Source organism: Triticum aestivum, chromosome 3B (assembly GCF_018294505.1).
Source record: "Triticum aestivum cultivar Chinese Spring chromosome 3B, IWGSC CS RefSeq v2.1, whole genome shotgun sequence".
Lineage (NCBI taxonomy): Eukaryota > Viridiplantae > Streptophyta > Magnoliopsida > Poales > Poaceae > Triticum > Triticum aestivum.
The window spans coordinates 304,688,346-304,714,409 of record NC_057801.1 but is presented as its reverse complement, the minus strand read 5'-3'; positions in this window follow the sequence as shown (position 1 = coordinate 304,714,409).

The window sequence follows — 26,064 nt, the reverse complement described above, 5'->3', positions numbered from 1 at the left end:
AGTGACTCAAAGAATAGAGCTATGCTCCCCGGCAATGACGCCAGAAAATAGTCTAGATAACCCATAAGTATAGGGGATCGCAGAAGTTTTCGAGGTTAGAGTATTCAACCCAAATTTATTGATTCGACACAAGGGGAGCCAAAGAATATTCTCAAGTATTAGCAGTTGAGTTGTCAATTCAACCACACCTGGATAACTTAGTATCGGCAAGTATTTAGTAGCAACGTAGTGTGATAGTAATGGTAACAGTGGCAAAGGTAACAATAGTAGTTTTGTAGTAATTGTAACAGTAGCAATGGTAAAGTAAATAAGGAAAGCACAATATGTGAAAATCTCATAGGCATTGGATCAGTGATGGATATGTCGGATGTGATTCCTCATGTAATAGTTATAACATAGGGTGACAGAGAATTAGCTCCAATTCATCAATGTAATGTAGGCATGTATTCCGAATATAGTCATACGTGCTTATGGAAAAGAACTTGCATGAAATCTTTTGTCCTACCCTCCCGTGGCAGCGGGGTCCTAGTGGAAACTCAGGGATATTAAGGCCTCCTTTTAATAGAGTATCGGACCAAAGCATTAACACATAGTGAATACATGAACTCCTCAAACTATGGTCATCACCGAGAAGTATCCCGATTATTCTCACTTCGGGGGTGTCGGATCATAACACATAATAGGTGACTATAGACTTGCAAGATAGGATCAAGAACTCATATATATTCATGAAAATATAATAGGTTCACATCTAAAATCATGGCACTCGGGCCCTAGTGACAAGCATTAAGCATAGCAAAGTCATAGCAACATCAATCTCAGAACATAGTGGATACTAGGGATCAAACCCTAACGAAACTAACTTGATTACATGGTAAATCTCATCCAACCCATCTATCCAGCAAGCCTACGATGGAATTACTCACGCATGGCGGTGAGCATCATGAAATTGGTGATGGAGGATGGTTGATGATGATGACGGCGACGAATCCCCCTCTCCGTAGCCCCGAACGGACTCCAAATCAGCCCTCCCGAGAGAGATTAGGGCTTGGCGATGGCTCCGTGTCGTAAAACACGATGAAACTTTCTCTCTGATTTTTTTTCTCCACGAAACCAAATATATAGAGTTGGGTGGAGCTCCAGGGGGCCCAGGAGGCAGGGGGCGCGCCCTCACCCTCTTGGACAGCGCGTGGGCCCCCTGGCCTTGATTCTTTCACCAGTATTTTTTATATTTTCCAAAAGTAATCTTTGTGGATTTTCAGGTCATTCCGAGAACTTTTGTCTCTACACAAAAATAACACCATGGCAGTTCTGCTGAAAACAGTGTCAGTCCGGGTTAGTTTCATTCAAAGCAAGCAAGTTAGAGTCCAAAACAAGGGTAAAAGTGTTTGGAAAAGTAGATACGTTGGAGACGTATCAGCTTTGCCACAAATACGATGTCAACTACATGATCATGCAAGGCAATATGATAATGATGATGCGTGTCATGATAAACAGAGTGGTGGAAACTTGCATGGCTATGGAAATGCCATAATAGGTAGGTATGGTGGCTGTTTTGATGAAGATATAAGGAGGTTTATGTGTGATAGAGCATATCGTATCACGGAGTTTGAATGCACCGATGAAGTTTGCACCAACTCTCAAGGTGAGAAAGGGCAATGCACGGTGCCGAAGAGGCTAGCAATGATGGAAGGGTGAGAGTGCGTATAATCCATGGACTCAACATTAGTCAAAAAGAACTCATATACTTATTGCAAAAATCTAGAAGTCATCAAAAACCAAGCACTACGCGCATGCTCCTAGGGGGATAGATTGGTAGGAAAAGACCATCGCTCGTCCCCGACCGCCACTCATAAGGACGACAATCTAAGAACACCTCATGTTTCAAATTTGTTACACAGCGGTTACCATACGTGCATGCTACGGGACTTGCCAACTTCAACACAAGCATTCTTTAAATTCACAATTACCCAACTAGCATGACTCTAATATCACCACCTCCATATCTCAAAATAATTATCAAGTATCAAATTGATCATAGCATCCAATTCACTTCCTATGATAGTTTTTATTATACCCAACTTGGATGCCCATCATTCTAGGACCAATTTTATAACCATAGCAAATACCATGCTGTTCTAAAAGACTGTCGAAATAATATAAGTGAAGCATGAGAGATCAACAATTTCTTCAAAATTAAACCACCACCGTGCTCTAAAAGATATAAGTGAAGCACTAGAGCAAAACTATCTAGCTCAAAAGATATAAGTGAAGCACATAGAGTATTCTCATAAATTCTAATCAAGTGGGCTTCTCCCAAAAGGTGTGTATAGAAAGGATGATTGTGGTAAACTAAAAATCAAAGACTAATATCATACAAGACGCTCCAAGCAAAAGACATATCATGTGGCGAATAAAAATATAGCTCCAAGTAAAGTTACCGATGAACGAAGACGAAAGAGGGTATGCCTTCCGGGGCATCCCCAAGCTTAGGCTTTTGGTTATCCTTGAATATCTTGGGGTGACATGGGCATCCCCAAGCTTAGGCTCTTGCTACTCCTTATTCTATAGTCCATCAAATCTTTACCCAAAAATTGAAAACTTCACAACACAAAACTCAACAGGAAATCTAATAAGCTCCGTTAGTGCAAGAAAGAAAAACCACCACATAAGGTACTGTAATTAACTCATTCTTTGTTTATATTGGTGTTAAACCAACTGTATTCCAACTTCTCTATGGTTCATACCCTACATACTAGCTATAGATGCATCAAAATAAGCAAAAAACACATGAAAAACCGAATCTGTCAAAAACTGAACAGTCTGTAGCAATCTGTAACTCTCGAATACTTATGGAACTCTAAAAATCCTACAAAAATAGGAAGTCCTGGGAAATTTGTCTATTGATGTACATAAAGAGTAATCAACGCAAAAGCACATTTATGTGAATTACTAAAATTATTTTCGTGCGGGAAAAGTTTGTGTTTTTAACTATTACCATAGGTTATCCTATAGGTTCTAATTGGCACAAACAGTAATTAAAACATGAAAACACATCTAAACAGAAGGTAGATGAATATTCATTACTAAACAAAAGCAAAAAGCAAAAATAAAAATAAAATTGGGTTGCCTCCCAACTAGCGCTATCGTTTAACGCCCCTAGCTAGGCATAAAAGTGAGGATAGATATAAGTAGTGCCATCTTGGGCACTCAATTCATAAGAAGCTCGCGTGATAGATTCATATGGTAATTTAACTTTCGTCCTTGGAAAGTATTCCATGCCTTTCCTTAATGGAAATTGGAATCTAATATTCCCTTCCTTCATATCAATAATTGCACCAATCGTTCTAAGAAAGGTCTACCAAGTATAATAGGGCAAGAAAGATTGCAATCTATGTCAAGAACGATAAAATCTACGGGCACATAATTACTATTTGCAACAATAAGAACATCATTGATCCTTCCCATAGGTTTCTCAATGGTGTAATCCATAAGGTCAAAATTTAAAGAGCAATCATCAAGATCATGGAAACCTCGAATATCACATAAAGTTTTCGGAATCGTGGAAACACTAGCACCCAAATCACAGAAGGCATAACACTCACGATCTATAATTTTAATCTTTATAGTAGGATCCCACTCTTCATAAAGTTTTCTAGGTATATAAACTTCCAAATTAAGTTTTTTCTCATAAGATTGCATCAAGGAATCAACAATATGTTTGGTAAAAGCTTTATTTTGACTATAAGCATGAGGAGAATTCAACACGGATTGCAACAAGGAAATACAATCTACTAACGAACAATTATCATAATTAAATTCCTTGAAATCCAAGATAGTGGGTTCAATGCTATTTAAAGCCTTGACCTCTCCAATCCCAGTTTTACAAAATTTAGCATCCAGATCTAAATACTCCGAATCATTGGGACGCCTTTTAACTAAAGTTGACCCATCTCTAGTCCCATCATTATTAATATTAATATTGCAAAACAAAGATTTAATCGGGGACACATCAATAACTTTTAGATCTTCATCATTATTTTCATGGAAATTAGAAGAACACGCTTTTATAAAGCAAACTTTCTTAGCACACAATCTAGTGGTTCTTTCTTTGCACTCATCAATGGAAATTATCATAGCTTTGAGAGACTCATTGATATCATGCTTAAGAGGAGTAGATTTAAGTTTCAAAGAATCAACATCAAGCGAAAGTCTATCAGCGTTCCTAGCCAAATCATCAACTTTAAGCAATTTTCTTCAAGCAAGGCATTAAAATTCTTTTGAGAGATCATAAATTCTTTAACACTATTCTCAAAATCAGAGGGAATCTTATTAAAATTACCATAAGAATTATTGTAGGAATTTTCATAATTATTAGAGGAATTACTAGGGAACAGTATAGGATTAAAGTTTCCTCTATAAGCATTATTACCAAAATTATTCCTACCAACAAAATTCACATCCATAGATTAATTGTTATTCTCAATAAAAGTAGACAAAGGCATATCATTGGGATCAATAGGAGCACCCTTAGTAGCAAACAATTTCATAAGTTCATCCATCTTTTCACTGAAAACATTAATTTCTTCTATAGCATGCACTTTTTTACTAGTAGATCTTTCGGTGCGCCATTGAGAATAATTAGCCATAATGTTATCAAGGAGTTTAGTAGCTTCTCCTAAGGTGATTTCCATAAACGTGCCTCCCACGACCGAATCTAAAAGATTTCTAGAGGCAAAATTCAATTCGGCATAATTTTTTTGTATGATCATCCATAAATTCAAACCATGAGTAGGGCAATTGGGAATCATTAATTTTATTCTTTCCCAAGATTGGGCAACATGCTCATGATCAAGTTGTTTAAAATTCATAATATGGTTCCTAAGAGAGATGATCTTAGCGGGAGGAAAATACTTAGAGATAAGAGCATCTTTGCACTTATTCCATGAATCAATACTATTCTTAGGCAAAGACGAAAACCAAACTTTAGCACGATCTCTAAGTGAAAACGGAAATAACTTCAATTTAACAATATCATTATCCGTATCTTTCTTCTTTTGCCTCTCACACAAATCAACAAAGTTGTTTAGATGGGTAGCAGCATCTTCACTAGGAAGGCCGGAGAATTGATCTTTCATAACAAGATTCAGCAAAGCAGCATTGACTTCACAAGACTCAACATCATTAATAGGAGCAATCAGAGTACTATGGAAATCATTATTATTGGTACTAGAAAAGTCACACAATTTGGTATTATCTTGCACCATAGCGACAAGCAATCCAACAGACAAGCAAACAAAAAGGCAAGCGAAACAGAGAGGAGATTGGGAAAGAGAGGGCAAATAAAATAGCAAGGGTGAAGTGGGGGAGAGGATAACGAGAGGCAAATGGCAAATAATGTAATGCGAGGGAGATAAGTTTGTGATGGGTACTTAGTATTGTCGTGGGGAAAATTTCAACAATAATAAGGTATAGGGTATCGGAGCATGATCTATCGAGATGCATATGGGTGACACGATGGTTTTAGCGAGTTCGGGCCTCTCACGGTGGAGATAACAGCCCTACTTCTCGTGCTCCGGAGAGGCTTTCTTTTATCTATATATATCTGGAGATTACAATGTATGCGAGAGAGAGGAACGAATTCCCATGCCTGAACTAAGTCCTGAGACTAGAGAGAGAGAGTGGAAAAAACCCCTAGTCTAGTTGTGGGGGTGGATTATATAGAGTGCGCCACCCCCTCACCTCCTATGTTACAAAGGGGAGCATCAATGCCAGAATGCCTGCCCACTACAAAACCGTCATGCTGACTATTGGTCTCCGCATATCTGAGTCAGTTACATGGCCGAGTGGAGTGCCGTGCTCCGAGTGGTCATTGTCATCCGAGTGACTTTCAAGCTGCAGTACATCTGGACGGCGATCTGGCCCAGGGGCCCAGTACAAAGTGCATGGTGTCCATGGGTAGGTTCTTTAGGTCAGGCCTGTTACCCTACCCCTAATACATGTCCTCGTCATTAGCCCCTGAATCGGACAGGGTTGAGCGGGTTGAGTCGAGGTGAATTCCTAGATGAGTCGAGTGCTACAGAGGCACTTATGAACTTCCTCTGGCCACCCCGTCGGTCTTATCTCCACGTTTTGCCTTGACGGATTCCAGACTGCATGGTGTCCGAGTGAAATGAGCTCAAACGGGTCCACGGAGGAGCGTTGAACTCACCTTATAACAAATTATTTTGGAGTGATTTGGAGCTGGTCCTGCATCGAGTAACTGATTACTCGGAATTCTTCACGCCTGGAACAAGTCTTTTTTGTTGTTTGGCCGTCACTCGGACCAGGAAGACCATTCCGAGTGGATACCATTCCAGTGGGGGCACGCTGAGTGCACCCACTGGGTGTAGTCCCTGAGCTCTACCGTTGACTTCGGGCAGTCGGCGGGAGTCTTAGAGCCTGTCTTTTTTTGTTGTTGTGTGGCCATCACTCGGACTGGGCGGACCATTCTGAGTGGATACCAACAGTCAGCGGGAGTCTTAGAGCCTGTCTTTTTTTGTTATTGTTCATCACTTGGACTGATCAGGCCGTACCGAGTGGATATTACTCTAGTGGGGGCATGCTGAGTGCACCCACTGGGTGTAGACCCCGAGACCACCGTCGACTGCGGGCAGTCGGCGGGGGTCTGAGAGAACTAAAAATCTTCTTAGCTGGTACTGATCGGACTTGTTCTTCTCTGACTTGGAGGTCGAGTAATTCTGGCGCTGGTTTTGCTTCAAGCAAAATGTTTCTTTCTGAGTTCTCTTCCAGTGGGGGCGCACTGAGTGCACCCACTGCGTGTAGTCCCCGAGCCTCTATCAGACAAGATGAGTCGGGTAGAGGGTTTAAGTCTCCTGGTAAACCTCCATGCAGCTGACACGGTAAATATCTTTTAGTCTGAAATTGAGTCAATCAGATGCATCTTCTAATGCTTTACATGGTAAATAAGCTCATCCTGGAGCTCAGTCAGTCAGCCTGATCTTCGTGCACTCGAAACGGAATAAATTCAGCCTGGAACTCGGTCAAGCAGGTGAATCTTCGTGCTCTCGGCACGGTGAATGAATTCGCCTTTAAACTGCCGACTGTAGAAAAAAGCTGGACACTCCATGAAGTAATCGTTCCAGTAGTACTTCTTATATTAACCGTTAGATTTTGCATGGAAGGGGTATTTGGAAGAGTACATTATATCCGTAGAGGAGCTTCATTTTGACCCTTTTGCATGAAAGGGGTATTTGTCCGAGTGGACGTGCTTCCCGACTGATCGGGGTATGTTGACTGCAAGGAAAAATTTGGTGGCACTTGTATGTCTGGTCAGAAAGATATTCCTGATGTGATCAATGGGTTGATTGCATGGGTATAACCCCTGAGGGCAGCATGGCCAACGGCTGTGCGTAGCCCCCGAGTGATGCTCGAAAGAGGTAAGCTTGCTACAGAGTGTGATATGAGGTTTGATGATTGAGTAACTTAGTCGCTCCCGTGTTGGGGGTGACGCATGAGGCGGCCGAGGGGCGATGATGTGTACAACCGAGTGACGACGCGCGGGGAGGCCGTGTGGTGAATACGTGCACAACCGAGTGGCAACGTGCGGAGCACCCGAGTGGTGAAGACGTGTCCAACCGAGTGGCGGCACGTGGGGCGACCGAGTCATGATGTGCGAGGTCGCCGAATGATGAAGACGTGCACAACTAAGTGGCAATGCGCGGGGCGGCCGAGTGAGGATGCGCGAGGTGGCCGAGTGAAGGACCACGTGTCCAGCCAAGTGGTGATGCGCGGGGTGGTCGAGTGACAGATTGCGTGTCCAGCCAAGTGGCTGAAATGGTCTTCGAAGGAGTTAGCCAGATGCTTTCAAAGCTAATGTAGCGACGAGGTCGTTGTAGTGCTTGTGCGACACAACAAGACCGGCATGACAACTGATTCTGAGTAGGAATGAAGATGGCGTGCAGAGTGTCTGGGTGATTATAAAACTTGTCAAAGTGGCAGATCGAATGCACTTGTCGAAGTGAAGGATCTGACTGGTGATGAAGTACTCGACCACTCAGGAGAGTGTCATTCCAAATGAGATGCAGCCCTCGAGTGCAGCGTAGCCCCCGAGCGTACTACAGGCTTCCACAACAGACATGTCGTCGTGGTTCTAAGGCTGACAGTAGAAAGGGTGGTAGGTATAGAGAGGCAAGATCTCAGCTATGGTGAAGATGTACACACGAGTTTTATGAGTTCGGGCCCTTCTCGGAGGAAGTAATAGCCCTACGTCTCGGTGGTCGATTGGATTATAAGTGTGATGTTATAGGGGGTGCCAACTCTTGTTCCAGAGGAGGAGGGTGGCTAATATAGAGTTCGCCAGGACCCTTTTCGCCCTCCATTACAAGGGACTTAATGTACATAAAGTGGTGGCGTTACTCGTAACGCCAGCCTTAAGTGATGTTAGTGACCTTAAAGACTACAGAGTAAATGTCTGCCCGTTGTAATGCTGAGTGACTCCTAATCTTCGAGAGGTTGAGTGATTCTTTGGATGGTCGAGTGACAGTGCATAGGAAGATTCCCGAGTGACATGATGTCGAGTGGATTGCACTCGACATCTTTGACTGGGGGTCTCACATTTCTTGTCTTCTTGGGTAGTGACCTTGGGTAGGACATATAGGTCAGGCCTATGAACCTACCCTAGGTATGTATCCTCATCAGTAGCCCCCGAATGGATTAAGGTTCAAGTGGAAAGTAGGTTGGAGCTGAAATTGTTCTGAGTCTTGCGCCTTCGCGAACGTTTTCTGCAAGATGGGAAATTCGCGTTGGTACTTCAGCGTCGATTCGGTCTCCTTGATCCATTCATAGAGTCGTCGACTGAACTTGTAGTGTCGTTTGCCAAGTGTTGTATTAGAGTGCTGGATCTTGGGCGTGATTGGTTGCTGCGTATCCCGGATTTCACGGGATACAAAATTTTGGGGAAGCACGCGGGACGGGGAGTGCCGAAGCGGGCAGAGCGGATAAACAATGATGCCTTGATTTCTGCGCTGCCTTTTTCGCCACGTACGCCGTGCGTGACTGTTGCGGGGTTTGACAGGATTGCCTGGTCCCACGCGTCAGTCACTCGGAAGCGACCCTTTATAAGGTGATGGGGCCGACGCATCTGCACTACGCATGCCCTTTCCTCCTTCTTCCTCCACTTCTCCGCCGCGCTCAGCTCTTCTGTTCCGATGCTGCCGCTCGGCCGCCATGGTGAAGGACAAGACGACGGCGCTAGAACACGCAAAGAAGGCAAAGGAGGTGGCGAAGGGCAAAAAGCAGCACCGCGGGTCGTCATCACGCATGGGGCTGCCGCCGGGCTGGATCTAGGGCGATTGGATCCGCTCTTCATTCGGCAGGAGGATTTGCACGAGCTGGCGGAGTCTGGGATGATCGCCAGGGGAGAGGCAAGGTTGCCGGAGAGGAGATGAATCCTCAGCCTCGACCAGGTCAGTGCGTATTGCTCACCACCCACGTCGACCGGGGTTTTTCGCTTCCACCGCATCATATCTTCCGGGGGTTCTTGAACTTTTTCGGTGCCCAACTCCACCATTTTTCTCCTAACACCATCACGTATCTGGCCGCCTTTGTGCCAATGTGTGAAAATTTCTTGGGGTGTGGACCGCACTTGGGTCTTTTCAAACATATCTTCACCATCCGATCCAAGTCGGTCAAAAAAACAAAGTTGAGTGTCTGAAAGACCAATGTCATCCAGATGTGTGGGGGTTTAGGTATCCAGAAAAGGCATAGGAGTTCCTTCCCTGCTATGACTCTCCCTGAATCAGTTAGAGGCTGGCAGTCGACTAGGTTCTACTGCCAGGATGAGGCAGCTCCAAGTTAGTCGACAGGCCTCCCTCACTTCACATTCGACCACGTATAAGCTCCTTCTCCACTCAAAGTGACCGCTGCTGAGAACGTGGAGACGAAGATGCTGGTAGAGAAAGTGGTTCAGCTCATCAATGAGGGTGTTACCGGCCTGGTCCTGCTGGAAGTGTTCCTCAGTCGATGCATCCAGCCTCTCAAGGCCCGTGATCATCCTATGTGGCTGTATTCTGGACCTGAAGACACCGCTCGGGTCCATCTAGAGGAAGTGTCGTCCGAGACCGTGGCCATGTGGTTGAGGAGTATCATAGGCAATCAGGACAATCCCAGAAGATCCAGACGAGTTATCCCTTTCAGAGACGATAATCCACCCGACAAGGTATGCCCTTTTATTCTGACTGCTTGGTGCATAAGTTCCGACTGCTTGTGATGTCGACTGATTTTTGCTTGACTTTTCATCTTGTAGGTCTTCACCGAGATGTACTCTATGACCAACGGTGAACAAGCCCTGGAGCAGGGCCAGGACGAAGAGGCCAGCGCAGATGAGAGCGGCGACTGTGAGTCTTCGGATGGAGAGGAGGAGGAGGAGGAGAGCGAGGAGTCAGACGACGAGGAAGAGGTCGACTCGCCGCCGCGTTCCGAGGGCCAATCCAAGCAGCAACACGACCTGGCGGGCGGGCGCGGGAAGAACGTGGCTCCGAGTACACACGCTTAGAAGCGCACTGAAACGTCGACTCCGGAACCGACAAAGAAGACCGCCAATCAGCCCAGGGTTGCCCCTCCCAAGACTCGGAAGACTTTGCCTCGGATGAAGATGGAAGTCCCAGTGGCTTCGGGGTGAGTAACACACTTGTGCTTATACAAACCGATTGAAATTTCTGTTCTGACTGATTGGATTACGCATCTCTCCAGACCCACCTCTGCTGCTACTGACATGGATGTCGATAAGGCAGCAGGAGACGTGGAGGCCACCTCCCGAGCTGGTAAGTTCGTTCGACCAAGTTTCATTTAGTCAAGTGAGTAGTCAGTCAGTTGAATATTTGATACTTCTCTCTTTCTATAGCTCCGTAAGAGATCGTTGTGCTCCCTGATGACGAGGAAGAAGAAGCGCCTCTACAGGAGAGGAGGAATAAGAGTGGAGGCTCGAGTAGGAGGAGGCTTGAAATCCAAGTCCCTCAGTCGATGTTGGCGCTTGAGGCGGTGGTCGAACATTCCGAAGGGCCAGTTCGGACAAACGTCACATTCGCAAACCCGCCGATGACTGATCGTCCATCGGGGTCGACTGCACAGACTCCTGCTGTTCCAGTGCAACTCCACTCGTCCAACCCGGTAACTGCTTCGACCACCTTGGAACCATCACTCTTTGCCAGGTATCAAACTCCAGACAACTCACCGGGCGCCGCTAGGGAAGCTCTTCATTAGGTGAACCTTGTCATGGAGCAGGTGAAGGTGATGCATGAAGCTAGCCAGGTAGCTTACAACGCCAGCACTGCCCTTCAGACCAATGTTCAGGTCAGCAAAACTCCGACTGAACTTTTGAGAGTTGCTTTGTATCTGATCACCCACTGGGGTGTTCCTTTCTTTAGAATTTAGGAAATCTTCAACTTCGCTCGCCTCATGCTGAGTCTCAGTAAACTGTTCGAATCAGTGGGGGCACGCAGAGTGCACCCACTGGGTGTAGTCCCTGAGACCACGGTCGACTGCTGGCAGTCGACTGAGGTCCAATGATGTATCCTCTTGCTTTTTTTGAACTCACGTTGTGCAGACCCTACTGAGTATTGATCTGAACCAGTGGGGGCACGCTAAGTGCACCCACTGGGTGTAGTCCCTGAGACTACTGTTGAATATTTGATTCGGCAGTAGTCTTAGAGTAATTTTTCTCCGTCACTATCTCTTATTTCTGCCGACTGACATATCTCTCTTGCTAACTCCAGAGGTCTTGTGATCTAGGAGCTCGGCTCTCCGAGTTAAAGAAGAAGCGTGTCAGCGTTGACCTTGACCTTGAACTCGCAAAGAAGAATCTCAAGACTGCTCAAGAAGAGATGGCCATGATGGGAGGTAATCATTCGACCTTTTTGTCTGCTTTGTAGCTCGCACTTCGTATTGGTTTTTCTTTCACTCTCTTTGAACTGAGTGACTTCACACAAGCAGATGTGTGTAGTGAAAATCGCCAACTTCAGGCTCGTCTGAACAATGTTGTTTCTTTAGAGAGGATGAAGGAGGCTTTGGAGAAGAAGGACCTGGACCACGCCGCTGCTCAGAAGGAAGCACGTGAGAAGATGAAGCTTGCGGACCAGAAGCTGGCTTCAGTCGGCAAATTGGAGGAGGAGAACGCGAAGTTGAAGGCCACCATCTCGGAAGCTAATCAGGAAGTCGAGCAGCTGAGGAAGGACAAGGAGAACCTGACCACAAAGTCGGCGGCCTCAAAGCCAAGATAGACAAGCTAGAGTCTTATCTGGAACAACTTGCCGCGAAACTGGTTCCGAAGCTTGAAGGTATCATCATTCGACTAGTCAATTCATCGTCGATTGAAGTTTGTTGTTATATTGCCGACTCATCGTTTTTCGTGATGGGACAGAACTGTGTCCGGACTTTGAAGCTGAAACTGGGCGGGTCGAGACAGGTCTCGATCCCATCAATTGTCCCATGAAAGATGACGTTGCAATGAATCTGCTGCGATTGGAGTCATGCTTGGATGGTGCAGTCGCTTATCTGGCTCGACTGGAGGCGGCAATGACCCGAGTGGATGCTAAACTCTGGCATCAGGCGGAACTTTCTCAAGACCTCGAGTCGCTGATGAATCGACTTAATCAGATCCCAGGCCGAGTGCAACAATGGAAGAAGTCCTCTGCTCACTGTGGTGCTGACGTCGCCTTGTCATTGGTCCAAGTGCACTACAAGGAGGTTAAGGAAGACAAGTTGGCTGCTCTCAAGGTAGCGAATACTAAGAAGCACTCTTTCCAGTCCTTCATGGACACCTTCCTCGAGGCAACCACTCGTATTGTCGACAGCATCGACCTCGGCAGCTTCTGCGACCCGGCGAATCCTTCTCCCGCCGAGTGATTGAAAAACATTATGCTTCACCTTTATTTGCCTCGGAATGCCGAGTGATTTTGTAATCGTTAAAACTCCTTCGGGCCTGACGCCCGAGTACTTTAATATGCGGTTAGGAAGCTTTGGATTTATCTTCAAATACGTTGCGTTTACCTCCCGAGTGAAATTCGTTCTTCTCCCTGATTGGTTTCTGTTTGTTTGATGCATCTCCTGAAGAAGAATCAGCAATTGACTAGTTCGACGATCCTTGATCATCCTTGATCAGCTCATTAGCAAGGCACTCAGCAATGGTCTTGACGTTCTTGTAAGCCGTCTGCTTTGGCGCCAGCCGTTAGATGGGCCTTTGTCAGTGCGCACAATCTCATCCTTCTTCTTGATGGTGCAGCCCTCCCCGGGGGGGGGGGGGTCGCGGTCGACCTGCACCATTCGGCGGGGCTAGTTAACTCATCAAGAAGGTATTCAACAATGGTCTTGACGTTCCTGAGAGTGGCTCACCTTGGTGACATGCTCAATCTCGTCCTTCTTCTTGATGGTACAATTCTGAAGTGGGGGTCGTGGTCGGCCTGCACTTTGCTAAGTTCCCGGGTGAGAAAAGCAATTTTCACTCGGGAGGGTTTTCAAAACTTAGGCGAGTACTGGACTGCAGCTAAGCCTCCGAGTGGGGGGATTGCTCACCACTCGGTAGGATTTTTCAAACTTAGGCGAGTACTGGACTGCAGCTAAGCCCCCGAGTGAGAGGATTGCTCACCACTCGGTAGGATTTCTCAAACTTAGGCGAGTACTGGACTGCAGCTAAGCCCCCGAGTGTGAGGATTGCTCACCACTCGGTAGGATTTCTCAAACTTAGGCGAGTACTGGACTGCAGTTAAGCACCAGAGTTGGAGGATTGCTCACCACTCGGTAGGATTTTTCAAACTTAGGCACGTACTGGACTGTAGCTAAGCCCCCGAGTGGGAGGATTACTCACCACTCGGTAGGATTTTTCAAACTTAGCCAAGTACTGGATTGCAGCTAAGCCTTTTACAATCTCATCCTTATTTTTGACGGTGCAACCCCAGTGGGGGGGCATGGCCGACCTGTACCATTGGGTAGGACTTTTTTATTACTTAGGCGAGTACTGGACTGCAGCTAAGCCCCTGAGTGAGAGGCGGACTCACCAGTCGGTAGGATTTTTTATTACTTAGGTGAGTACTGGACTGCAACTAAGCCCCCAAGTGAGAGGCAGACTCACCACTCAGAAGGATTTTTTATTACTTATGCGAGTACTGGACTACAACTAAGCCCCCGAGTGAGAGGCAGACTCACCACTTGGTAGGATTTTTTATTACTTAGGCGAAACAGATTCGCAGCTAAGCCTTCGAGTGAGAGGCAGGCTCACCACTCGGTAGGATATTTCTTTAACTTAGGCGAAACGGATTCGCAGCTAAGACACCCACTACGGGATTTCAGAACACGCAAAAAATGAACAACAATCATTTGGAAGACTGTAAAATCATGTCTTTTGATACACAAACTAAAAGGTATTTCTTATTACATCTCATCAGTCTAAATACTTAAGAGTAAAAAGGGCGGAGCAGTTCCGCATTCCAAGCACGTGGCTCATCTTTATTGTGTACGACGTTGAAGAGACGATACGCTCCATTGTGGAGCACCTTGGTGACGACGAAAGGGCCTTCCCAAGCAGGAGCGAGCGTGTGTGGTTTCTGCTGGTCCACCCTAAGAACCAGGTCTCCTTCTTGAAATGCCCGGCCCCTTACGTTTCTGGCGTGGAATCGACGCAAATCTTTCTAATAAATGGTCAACCGTTTCAAGGCCATCTCTCTTTCTTCTTCCAAGAGATCGACTGCATCTTGTCGAGCCTACTCCGCTTCTCCTTCTGAGAAGAGTTTGACTCGGGGCGCATTGTGGAGCAAATCACTCGGGAGTACGACTTCGGCTCCGTAGACTAAGAAGAATGGAGTCCTTCTAGTCGGCCGATTACAAGTTGTTCTTAGTCCCCGAAGTACTGATGGGAGCTCGTCGACCCACGCTCCTGCTGCATGCTTGAGGTCGCGCTACAACCGGGGTTTCAGTCCTTTGAGAATCAATCCATTTGCTCGCTCAGTCTGCCCATTCGACTAAGGATGAGCGACTGAAGCGTAGTCGACCCTCATGTGTTGGGAAGCACAAAAGGTTCTGAACTCATCAGAGTCGAAGTTCGAGCCGTTATCTGTGATGATGCTATGCGGAACACCATATCTGAATATCAGTTCCCTGATGAAACTCACAGTTTTACTTGCTTCAAGGTTTTTAATGGGCTTGGGCTCGATCCATTTAGTGAACTTGTCGACTACCACCAGCACATGAGTAAATCCGCTCCTGCCCGTCCTCAGAGGTCCAATCATGTCCGATCCCCAAACATGAAAAGGCCAGATGAGTGGAATTGTCTTCAGAGCCGACGCAGGTTTGTGAGACATGTTGGAGTAAAACTGACAGCCTTCACACTTGTCCACTATTTCCTTTGCCATTGTGTTGGCCCGTGGCTAGTAAAATCTGGCTCGTTATGCTTTGGCTATGATGGCCACAATATAATACGTGCCTTGCTGCCCCTGCTGTCACTGGGAAAGGACACCGCAAGATTGAACCCAAAGCTAAGCACTTCTCCCATTGCAAGAAAGATCAATCTAGTAGGCCAAACCAAACTGATAATTCGAAGATACTTGCAAAGATAACTTAACCACACATAAAATAATTCAGAGGAGATTCAAATATTTCTCATAGATAAACTTGAGCATAAACCCACAATTCATTGGATCTCGACAAACACACCGCAAAAAGAGTTACATCGAATAGATATCCAAGAAGATTGAGGAGAACTTTGTATTGAGATTCAAAGAGAGAGAAGAAGCCATCTAGCCAATAACTATGGACCCGAAGGTCTGTGGTAAACTACTCACAACTCATCGGAGAGGCCTTGGACACTACAGGAATCAGCTACTTTGCCATCTGCCACGGCGGACGGCAAAGGCATGGATAGCGGACAGCAAAGGTCTTTGCCGTCCGCGGTGGATGGCAAAAGTGCACGGCAAAGTACGGGACAGCTAAGAGCTACGTTGCCGTCTGCTTCGAGCGGCTGAAGGCAAAGGGGCCTTTGCCATCAGCGGTGGACGGCAAAGAATGCTGATGGCAATAAATGCGATGTTACTCCGTTAGGTGGTTAACGACAGGCCTTTGTCGTCCGCCGCTGACGGCAAACTTCGGAAGGCCTTTGCCGTCTGCCAAATGATGTTAGCCGACGTCACTACACGGCAGGCCTTTGCCGTCCGCCGCTGTAGGCAAAGTTTTTTTTCTCTTTGCCGTCAGCCACTGTAGGCAAACTGACCAAATTGGTCAGCCTCCCAGGAAGCACAGTTGCCTGCCATGTGGCCTCTTTGCCGTCCGCTGCTGATGGCAAAGAGCCCTTTGCCATCGGTGGCAGACGGCAAAGAGCCTGCATATTGTCTCTTTTTTCTGTTTTTTTAATCCAACAATTTTCACAGCAAATATATATGACATATATAGATTTATTTCACAGGGCTATTTAACAACACATAAGTTTCATCGTACATACATATATAGTTCCATCCATTCATACATAGCAAGTTGCACATACACATAAGTTGCAACCATTAGGAAGTTGCACATACATATTACAATGCAAAGTTTCATCAAGATAGCAAGTTCCATCGTAGCAAGCTAGAAGAATACTAGAAGAGAATGAAATAAAAAAACAAGCACTCCATCATAGCAAGCTAGCTTCCGAGAAGTGAATGAAATCTGCAAAATGGCAAATAAGAAAGTTAGGAAAAGGTGACTAGAAGAAGAAGCACGCCATCATTTGTGAGGTAACTTAGGTGAAATGGATCGTTTATGAGCTAACTTAGGTAAAATGCATCATTTTAGAGCCAACGTAGGTAAAATGGATCATTTATGAGCTAACTAAGCTAATTATGCCATTTTTTACATAAGTAAGGTAAGTACATGTCATTATTGAGCAAACCTAGTTAACTAAGCATATTATAACTAACTTAGGTCATTTTGGAGGAAACAAAGCTAAGTATAGATCGTTTTAGAGCTAACTTAGGTAAAATGGCTGGTTTTGGAGGTCAGTAAGCTTATTAAGTCATTTTGCAGGAAAAGAAGCTAACTCTAGGTCATTAAGGTAAGCATATTGGATGAAATAAAGCTAAGTCTAGGTCTTTATGCATTTGTTAAGCAAAAAACTAGAGAAACTTACCTTGATCATGGAGGTGTGGGAGCGGGCTGGCTCATGCCAGTAGCTGGAGAAGGATCGTGTGATGCTTGTGTGGAGTTACGCTGCACCAAAGATCATTTCCAATGTTCCGTTAGCATGATGACACTCAAATGTTAAGACTAGCAAGTAATGTCCATTCAAATTAAACTCACCGTGGTCTCAGGAGCAATCTCTGGATCAATGGCTATGGAGCCACGGGACCTCCGGCCACTAGATATCCTCACCTGCTCTGGATTGTAGGGAATCTGGCTCGGGTTAAACTCCTCCCCTTTCCTCGCCTTCCCCTTGACTTGCTTGTAAGAGGCTGTGTGGGCCATGGCTTACAGGTCCTACCCCTCTGGCACCTTATCCGTCTTATTGTAGCATGCCTGAAAGAGAGAAACAAAGTAAATTAGTAATTAAAGGGCTCAAGCTAGCATGATGAATGAATTGCATTAATCATGAAGCAAACCACATACTCAATTTCGCCCGAACTGATATAAGTTGGAGCTACCTTGATGGTGTGGCACACCTTCAATTTGGGCACGTTTGTCCTTGGCCTCAGTCGGCTCCCCTTCCTTCTTTCAACACCTGCCATGACAAAGAGTAAACGAAATTAGTACAACATAAAAAAAATACCGACAAGAATAATAATATGTATATCACTTAAGTGTATCATCATCAAGTACAACATAAAAAAATTGAATACCTGACACTACTAATAATCTCGATCAGTATCATCAATAAATGCATAATCATCATCATCACTATAATTAATGACGGGCTCATAGGGTTCAGTGGCATCAACATGTGGAAGGCCACCTTTACGTAATCGGCTAAGCATTGAGAGGTCGTCCGCAGCAGTAACCTCTTCTTGTTCCGGCTCTTCTTGTTCCTCCTCTGGGGTGATGTGGGATTCACTGTCGCTGTCTACTTCAATGTTTTGGGGTGAAGTATACCGGTTCTTAAAACGCTTTTTGGAAAGACGTGTCTCTCGGAAGAATTCTCCTTCATATGTGTCTGCGTTATAGTCTTCATAATCCTCTTCCTTTGGGGGAGATAGTCTAGCACGTGGCGACACTTCATAAACGACATCCCAACCTTTCAGATTTGGATTAGTTTGGCAGGCCCAGGGTAGATAGAATACTTGGGTCGCCTGTTGAGCCGTAATATAGACATGAGGAACATCTAAATGGGTGCTTTGGTTGATTTCAACTAGCCCTATATGTTCATGAGTCCTTGTAGTCTCCTTCGGCTGAAACCAATAACATTTGAAGAGTACGACATTCGGTGGGTTTTCACCATAGAATAGAAGTTCATAAATTGCTTCAACTCTCCCATAATACTCGGTACCTCCTTCGCCAATAGCACATACACAACAATTTGTAGACTTTCGGTCGGCCATAGATAGCTCTTTGCCATAGGTACGAAAACGATACCCGTTGATGTCGTATTTGTCAAATGAATGGACCTTATAGTCAAAACCATTAGCGACTTGTCTCAATTCGGCCTCCATAGACTCTGAATTAGCCTACAAGTTTAATATGAAAGGATTGTTGCATTACGCCCAAATTAGCGAATGAAATGAAATTGTCTAATAGAATTTACCGTTTGTTTGAACCAAGAGATGAAACCGGGATAGCCGCCTCCTTGCTTTGCGAGAAGCTCATACTCTTCGACGGAATCCTTTTGGATCACCGCTCCATACGAGAATAGGGCGACGTATTGACTGTATGAAATATCCAGGAATAAGAGCAGCTCAAACGGAAATAGAAGTTGCGAAACAATGTACCGAGAACTTACTCGATGTACGGCCGCACTTCTATCAGGTTGTTGAAGATATACAACGAAATGGTACGCCATTCTTCGTTATCCAAAGATACTGGATTTGAAACACTGGCTGGTGCGAGATTCCCTTTGAATAGGCTGAGGTTGGATCCACCCTTTTTAGGCTCGTCAGCATTGTACCGAGGCTTCGGATTATGCAAATGACGATTTTTGGTTTCGTAGTGTGCTATCACGAAGATTGCCGCTTCCTCAGTGATGAATGCCTCAGCCATAGACGCTTCAATTCTACGTTTTTTTACATTTTTCTTGAAGCGTCTTCTGCATCCTCTCAGTTGGGTAGCACCAACGATTTTGCACATACTCGGGCTGTCCATGGATAGCGTTGGACAATTCGAAAGAATCAAGGTTATAAATATGCAAATGCATGCATATTTATAACTATGACGCTTTCGAATGGGAGACAAATATTGGTTACACATACTGATGATTCAAGACACATATATAGCTAGCTATCAAGTTTCATCGGCACGAACACCGAAACAGAGCAAATAATTAATGGGGGAGGAGGACATGTCATTTGTGTTCACCCACGAACGAAGGGGCAGAGCTCGTCAAACGCACGGCGAGGTCGTCGAACACCAAACCTCGCAGCGGTGAAACAACTGCACATTTAAATCAACCCGATCAACACAATTATATATGATGTTTTTCATAACAAAATCGAAAAATATATGACCTAACTAATAATTCACAAATATAAGACCCTGTCGGCCTCGGGGGGTCGGATGTCGGGGTGTCTAGGTGTCGTGTCATTGTCGGGGTGTGGTGTCCGGGTCGGGGTATCGGGGTCAGGGGTCAGGGGGTCGGGGTGTCGGGGTCGGGGTGTCGGGGTCAGGGGGGTCAGGGGGTCGGGGTGTTTCCTTCTATCCTTTCCTTTCTTCTTCTTCTTTCTTTCTCTTCTTATTCTTCTTACCTTTCTTCTTCTTCTTCTTTCATCTTTTTTCTACTTTTTTACTTCTTTTCGTTTCTTCTTTTCTTCTTCTTCTACTTCTTCTACTTCTTTTCTACTTCTTCTTTTTTCATCTTTCTACTGCTTCTACTTCTTCTACTTCTTCTAATTCTTTTCTAACACTAACACTAACACAATCTAGCACTAACAATTAAATAGCAAAAAAATGAAAAAACTGAAGAAGAAAAAAAGTAGTAGTCCCTCACCGGAGCAATGGGACGATCGGGGGGGGGGGGGGGGGGGCACCGGGCGGCGGGGGCGGCTCCGGGCGTGGGGTGGCGGGACAACAGGGCATCGGCGGGTGGGGTGGGGGCGGAGGGGTTGTGGGGCGACGGGCCAAGGGTGCGGGGGCGGCGGCGGCGCCGGCGGCCGAGGGCGGTGGCAGCGTCGGGCGGCGGGTGGCGGAGGGGTGGTGGGGCGACGGGTCGTCGGCCGGTGGGGTGGGGGCGGAGGGGTGGTGGCGCGACGGGCCAAGGGTGCGGGGGGGGGGGGGGGGCGGCGCCGGGCGGCAGGGGCAGGGCGGCGGTGGATCTAGCTAGGGCGGGGCGTCGGGGAGGAGAGAGGAAGAGAAGGGAGAGTAACGGGCGAGGGGTGGCGTCCGTTAGTTACTCGGCTCTTTGCCGTCCGCAACTCTTTGTCATCCGCCGTTATCTCTCTTTCTCGTCTGCTAGCAGACGATAAAGAGGTGGGGGTGTGAAGTTTTTTTAAAACGGGCGGGTGGGTGGGGGCCACCTCCCTCTTTGCCGTCAGCTGGTGGACGGCAACGAAATGGCTCATGGCAAAGAGGTTCTTTGCCGTCCGCCGTTTCTTTGCCGTCTGCTTTACGGTAGCTGATGGAAAAGAGCTTCTTTGCCGTCCGCTAGCGGACGGTGAAGATCTGGCAGATGGCAAAGTATCTGATTCCAGTAGTGGGACATGATGTAGAGGCCCTCCATGGTTGATTCCCTCTCCGGCAGAGCGCCGACAAAGGCTCCAAGATGGGATCTCGCGGATACAGAAGGTTACGGCGGTGGAAATAGTTTTTTGGGGTGCTCTTCGATGTTTTCAGGGTACGTGGGTATATATAGGAGGAAGAAGTAGGTCGGTGGACGCTCGAGGGGCCCATGAGGGTGGAGGGCGCGCCCACATGTAGGGGGCGCGCCGGGCACCCTCGTGGCCGCCTCCTCTGTTGCTTGACGTCCACTCCAAGTCCCCTGGGTCAGGTTCGTTCCAAAAAGATCGCGCCCAAATGTTTCATTCCGTTTGGACTCTGTTTGATATTCCTTTTCTTCAAAACACTGAAATAGGCAAAAAAAACAGCAATTTGGGTTGGGCCTCCGGTTAGTAGGTTAGTCCCAAAAATGATATAAAAGTGTAAAGTAAAGCCCATAAACATCCAAAACGGGTAATATAATAGTATGGAACAATCAAAAATTATAGATACGTTGGAGACGTATCATGGCCGAGTAAGGAGCGACACAGGTTGAAGTAGAGGCGCCGATGTAGCATGTCACACAGTCTTGTCTATATCGTGTACACTTACGTACAACCATGCTTCAAGATAGTAAATACGGCTACGTACATACATATGGGCGGGGTCCCTAACGTGTACACGACTAATCCTGTTCACGGCAGCCAACTGGCTGGGTCGGAACGAAGTAAACAGCGCCGCGTGTTCAATCGGGAGCCAACCGGCTTGGACGGAACAACCGAAACGACTCTGGCGTACCGCAGAATGGAAAAACGGCCCTCTGTTCGACCGCGTATAGTCGATATGGGGTCCTGTTCATCAGGAAGGGTGTGGCATACCTGTAGGATCGAAAGTATGTCTAGAGGGGGGGTAGTGATTAGACTACTTGACCAAATAAAAATCTAGCCTTTTCTCAATTTTAAGTCTTGGCAGATTTCAGCAACTTTACACAAGTCAAGCAATCAACCTACACATGCAATTCTAAGAGTATAGCAACAGAATTTAATACATTGCACATGAAGGTAAAGGGAGGAGTTTGAGGGAGCAAATGCAATGTAGACACGGAGATTTTTTAGCCGTGGTTCCGATAGGTCGTGCTATCATACATCCACGTTGATGGAGACTTCAACCCACGAAGGGTAACAGCTGCGCGAGTCCACGGAGGGCTCCACCCACGAAGGGTCCACGAAGAAGCAACCTTGTCTATCCCACCATGTCCATCGCCCATGAAGGACTTGCCTCACTAGGGTAGATCTTCACAAAGTAGGCGATCTCCTTGCCCATACAAACTCCTTGGTTCAACTCCAAAATCTTGACGGAGGCTCCCAAGTGACACCTAACCAATCTAGGAGACACCACTCTCCAAAAGGTAATAGATGGAGTGTTGATGATGAACTCCTTGCTCTTGTGCTTCAAATGATAGTCTCGCCAACACTCAACTCTCTCTCATAGGATTAGATTTGGTGGAAAGATGTTTTGAGTGGAAAGCAACTTGGGGAAGGCTAGAGATCAAGACTTATGTGGTTGGAATGGAATATCTTGGCCTCAACACATGAGTAGGTGGTTCTCTCTCAGAAAATGAATGCTGGAAGTGTAGGCATGTTCTAGTGGCTTTCTCCACGAATGAAGAGAGGGTGGAGGGGTATATATAGCCTCCACACAAAATCTAACCATTACACAGAATTTACCAAACTTGGTGAGACCGAATCAGAAAACTCGGTCAGACCAATTTAGTTCATAATGTGACCGGTAGGCGTTTCGGTCGGACCGACATGTCAACTCGGTGGGACCAATTTCTTTAGGGTTAGGGCACAACATAATCTCGGTGAGACCGCTTACACAAACTTCTTCGGATCGACTTTGGTAAGAAGCTAACCAGAGAGTTGGTCAGGCAAACTCGGTGGGACCGATTCGCTCATCTCGGTGAGACCAAAATGTTACAAAGGGGAAACAGAGAGTTTGCATTGCGAACTCGGTGGGACCGATCGCTCATCTCGGTTAGACCGAAATGTTACAAAGGGAAATAGAGAGTTTGCCATCCCATCTCGGTGAGACCGAGATCCCTATCGGTGAGTCCGAAGTGACTAGTGTTTCTCGAAGTGGCTATGTCAAATGAACTCAGTGGCTCCGGATAGATCAAATCGGTGGGGCCGAGTTTGACTTTTAGTTTGGGACATATATGGATATCAGAAAGTGGTTGAGCATTTTTGGAGCATATCACTAAGCATCTTGAGCAAGCGAGCCATTAAGCAACGCATCATCCCCTTATAATAGTATTGGCTTTTCCTATGGACTCAATGTGATCTTGGATCACTAAAAGTAAAATGTGGAGTCTTGAGCTTTAGAGCTTGAGCCAATGCTTTGTCCTTAGCACATTCCTAATCCATGCCATGCCAATGATTGAACTTCCCTAAAATATTCATCTTGAAATAGCATTAGTTCAATGAGCTATATGTTGTTAATAATTGCCAAAACCACCCAGGGATAGTTGCACTTTCAATACTGCAAAACAAAGGAAACAGACTTCTGTTCGAGTGCCTACGGTCGAAACGGGGTGTTGTTGATCGGGAGGGGTGTGGCGTACCACAAAATGGAGGAATCGGACTTGTGTTGGAGCGCATATGGTCGAAATGGGGTCCTGTTCATCGGGAGGGTTGTGGCGTACCGCAAAACGGGACTCCACGGGCTACTGTTCATCCACCGTCGACTTCCCCCAACCCCCACCTGCTATTGTTCATCCACCATCGACTTCCTCCAGCCTCGACCAGCTACTGTTCATCCATGGGGTCCTGTTCATCTAGCCCCCACCGGCTAAGGATCATCCAGCCCTCCACCATCTACTGTTCGACCAGCCCTCGACGGGGTCCTGTTCAACAAGCCCTCCATGGGGTCCCTCCACCTGCTACTATTCATCCACCCCACCACCTCGATCGGGGTCCTGTTCATCTAGCGACAACAACCGCTACTACCACGGGATCCTGTTCATCCAACCCCCACCGAGAACTGTTCATCCAACCCCCACCGGGAACTGTTCATCAAGAGGCATCTTTGATAGGCTTCAATTAGCTGCGGTAGAGAAGGAATCACTCGGGTTCATTAACAGCAAGGGATCGATCAGGGTTTAGTAATGTAACTAGTGCAATTGCTTAGGTTCAGTTAGAGCCCAACGCCTTGCTCGTGTTCAGTTAGAGTGCAATGCCTCACACACGCGCGCGTACATGTATGAGAGAAACGCGCAAACCTCCATGCATCGCTCAGCCAAGACCACCCACCGTAACCGGGAACTCCCTGGTATTTTTCTCACCCTTGCTTCTACCATGATTTTTTTCCGTCATGGACGACCCAAAGAATGTCATGCAGGTGCATTTGCGGCATGCCCTGGAAGAAAAGCCCATTTTCTGTCATGATTTTTTTTTCATAGAAGTAGGATCCCACCACATCTATGATGATACCGGGTTTTTTCACAATTATCGTCATAGAAGTGCCATAAGCATGATAGAAAAAAATTCGTTCGGACCAAAATGTCACGGTTGTTTCTTTTTCCGTAGTGAAGGAATGTGGCCAATTTAACCATGCAAAATAGTGCCAAGCAAATTGTTTGGCCAGTTAACAGAGTGCAATCAGATGCTGAATGGCGAGCAAGTGACTGTATAATCACCACAAAATGTATATAGTGGTAGTAATGAGCATATTCTGAAGTTCGGTGACCGTCTTATGCTTTTCGCTTGAAATACACTTGCTGCCAGTGTATTTATCTCTTATCTCGCTCTATCTGTGGAGCCGAGTAGGCCAACATGCCAGTGCCTAAATTGGCACACGCCACACCATTATTGTTGTATTGGTTTCATAAGAGCAAAGAAGCATTCACGTCTACCGTACAAACTCCAGATATGAGTTACAAATTCTATGAAGACGAATACAAAAATTTGAATCCACTTTATGCCCAATTTCTCTCTATAGGCCCTCCAAAAGTACATCTCTAAAAGTTCTCGCATGTTACATCTAACAACTATGCAATACATCACTACTATACTCTAACATAATAAATCATGTGTTTTTAGTTTTACTAGATCTCATATTTATACTTAATTATTCAGTTTGCATACATTAAAATTGTCTTTGAAATGTATGGCTAGTATCATCTACTGATATGAAAGGTCAGACTACACACACACACACCACTACAAAAAAAATAAAATTCCGTGATGATAGTAGGTCATGTTTTCTGTCATGCATGTACATCCATGACGATCTTATGACAAAATCAAGATAGTCATACCTGTGTTGTCATAGAATTGTTCCATGATAATACCAAAATCATTATCACGGAAGTGTCCACTTCCATGACAATAAATGCCGCCTCATAGAAGTGCTTTCCTCAAGGGTAACCTACACGTGGCATCCACCATAACGGGTCACCTTTAAGCTATCAGGTCCGGTTTTGGATCAGATAACCCACTAGCAGCCTCGACCAATGGTGATTTTCCACGTGTAAAATTCTCATTAGCCGATGGAACCACATGTCAGCTCCCTGTTGGCACAGATGTCACTCATCCAATGGGCAAGATGCACCTATGATATGTTGACATGTGGATCGGCCCAAAAGTGGCCCATAAAGATTAAATTGGTCGGCCCAACAAAAGGCACACAAGATTTTGCACACCATAATCGGCCGGCCCAGCTAAAGGCCCACAAGATTTAGCAGACCATAATGGGCCGGCCCAGCTAAGGGCCCACAGGATTTTATAGACCATAATGGGCCGGCCTAGCTAAAGGCCCACATGATTTTGAAGACACTAGTGGGCTCACCCGTTAACAGGTTGCCATGTTTTGGGCCAAATGCCGCCCATATTTGATCCGGTCCATTAACATCCTGCCATGTTTTGGGTCTAATAAGGGCCAATATGAGATCCGGCCCGTTAATAGCTTACCATGTTCTGGGCCATATTACGGCCCATATCACCTCCGGCCTTTTAAGAGCCTTTTGGCTAAATTATGGCCCATATCAAATTCGGCCCGTCAACTGGACCGTGTGCTTTTGGGCCCACTTGAGGCCCGGTTAGGATTTTTGTTTGCTAAAGGACCATTTAGTAATACGACCTGATATTTGTTTTGGCCTTTTAAAGGCCTGTTTAACATTTCGGCCCTATATTTATTTCGGCCTGTTAAAAG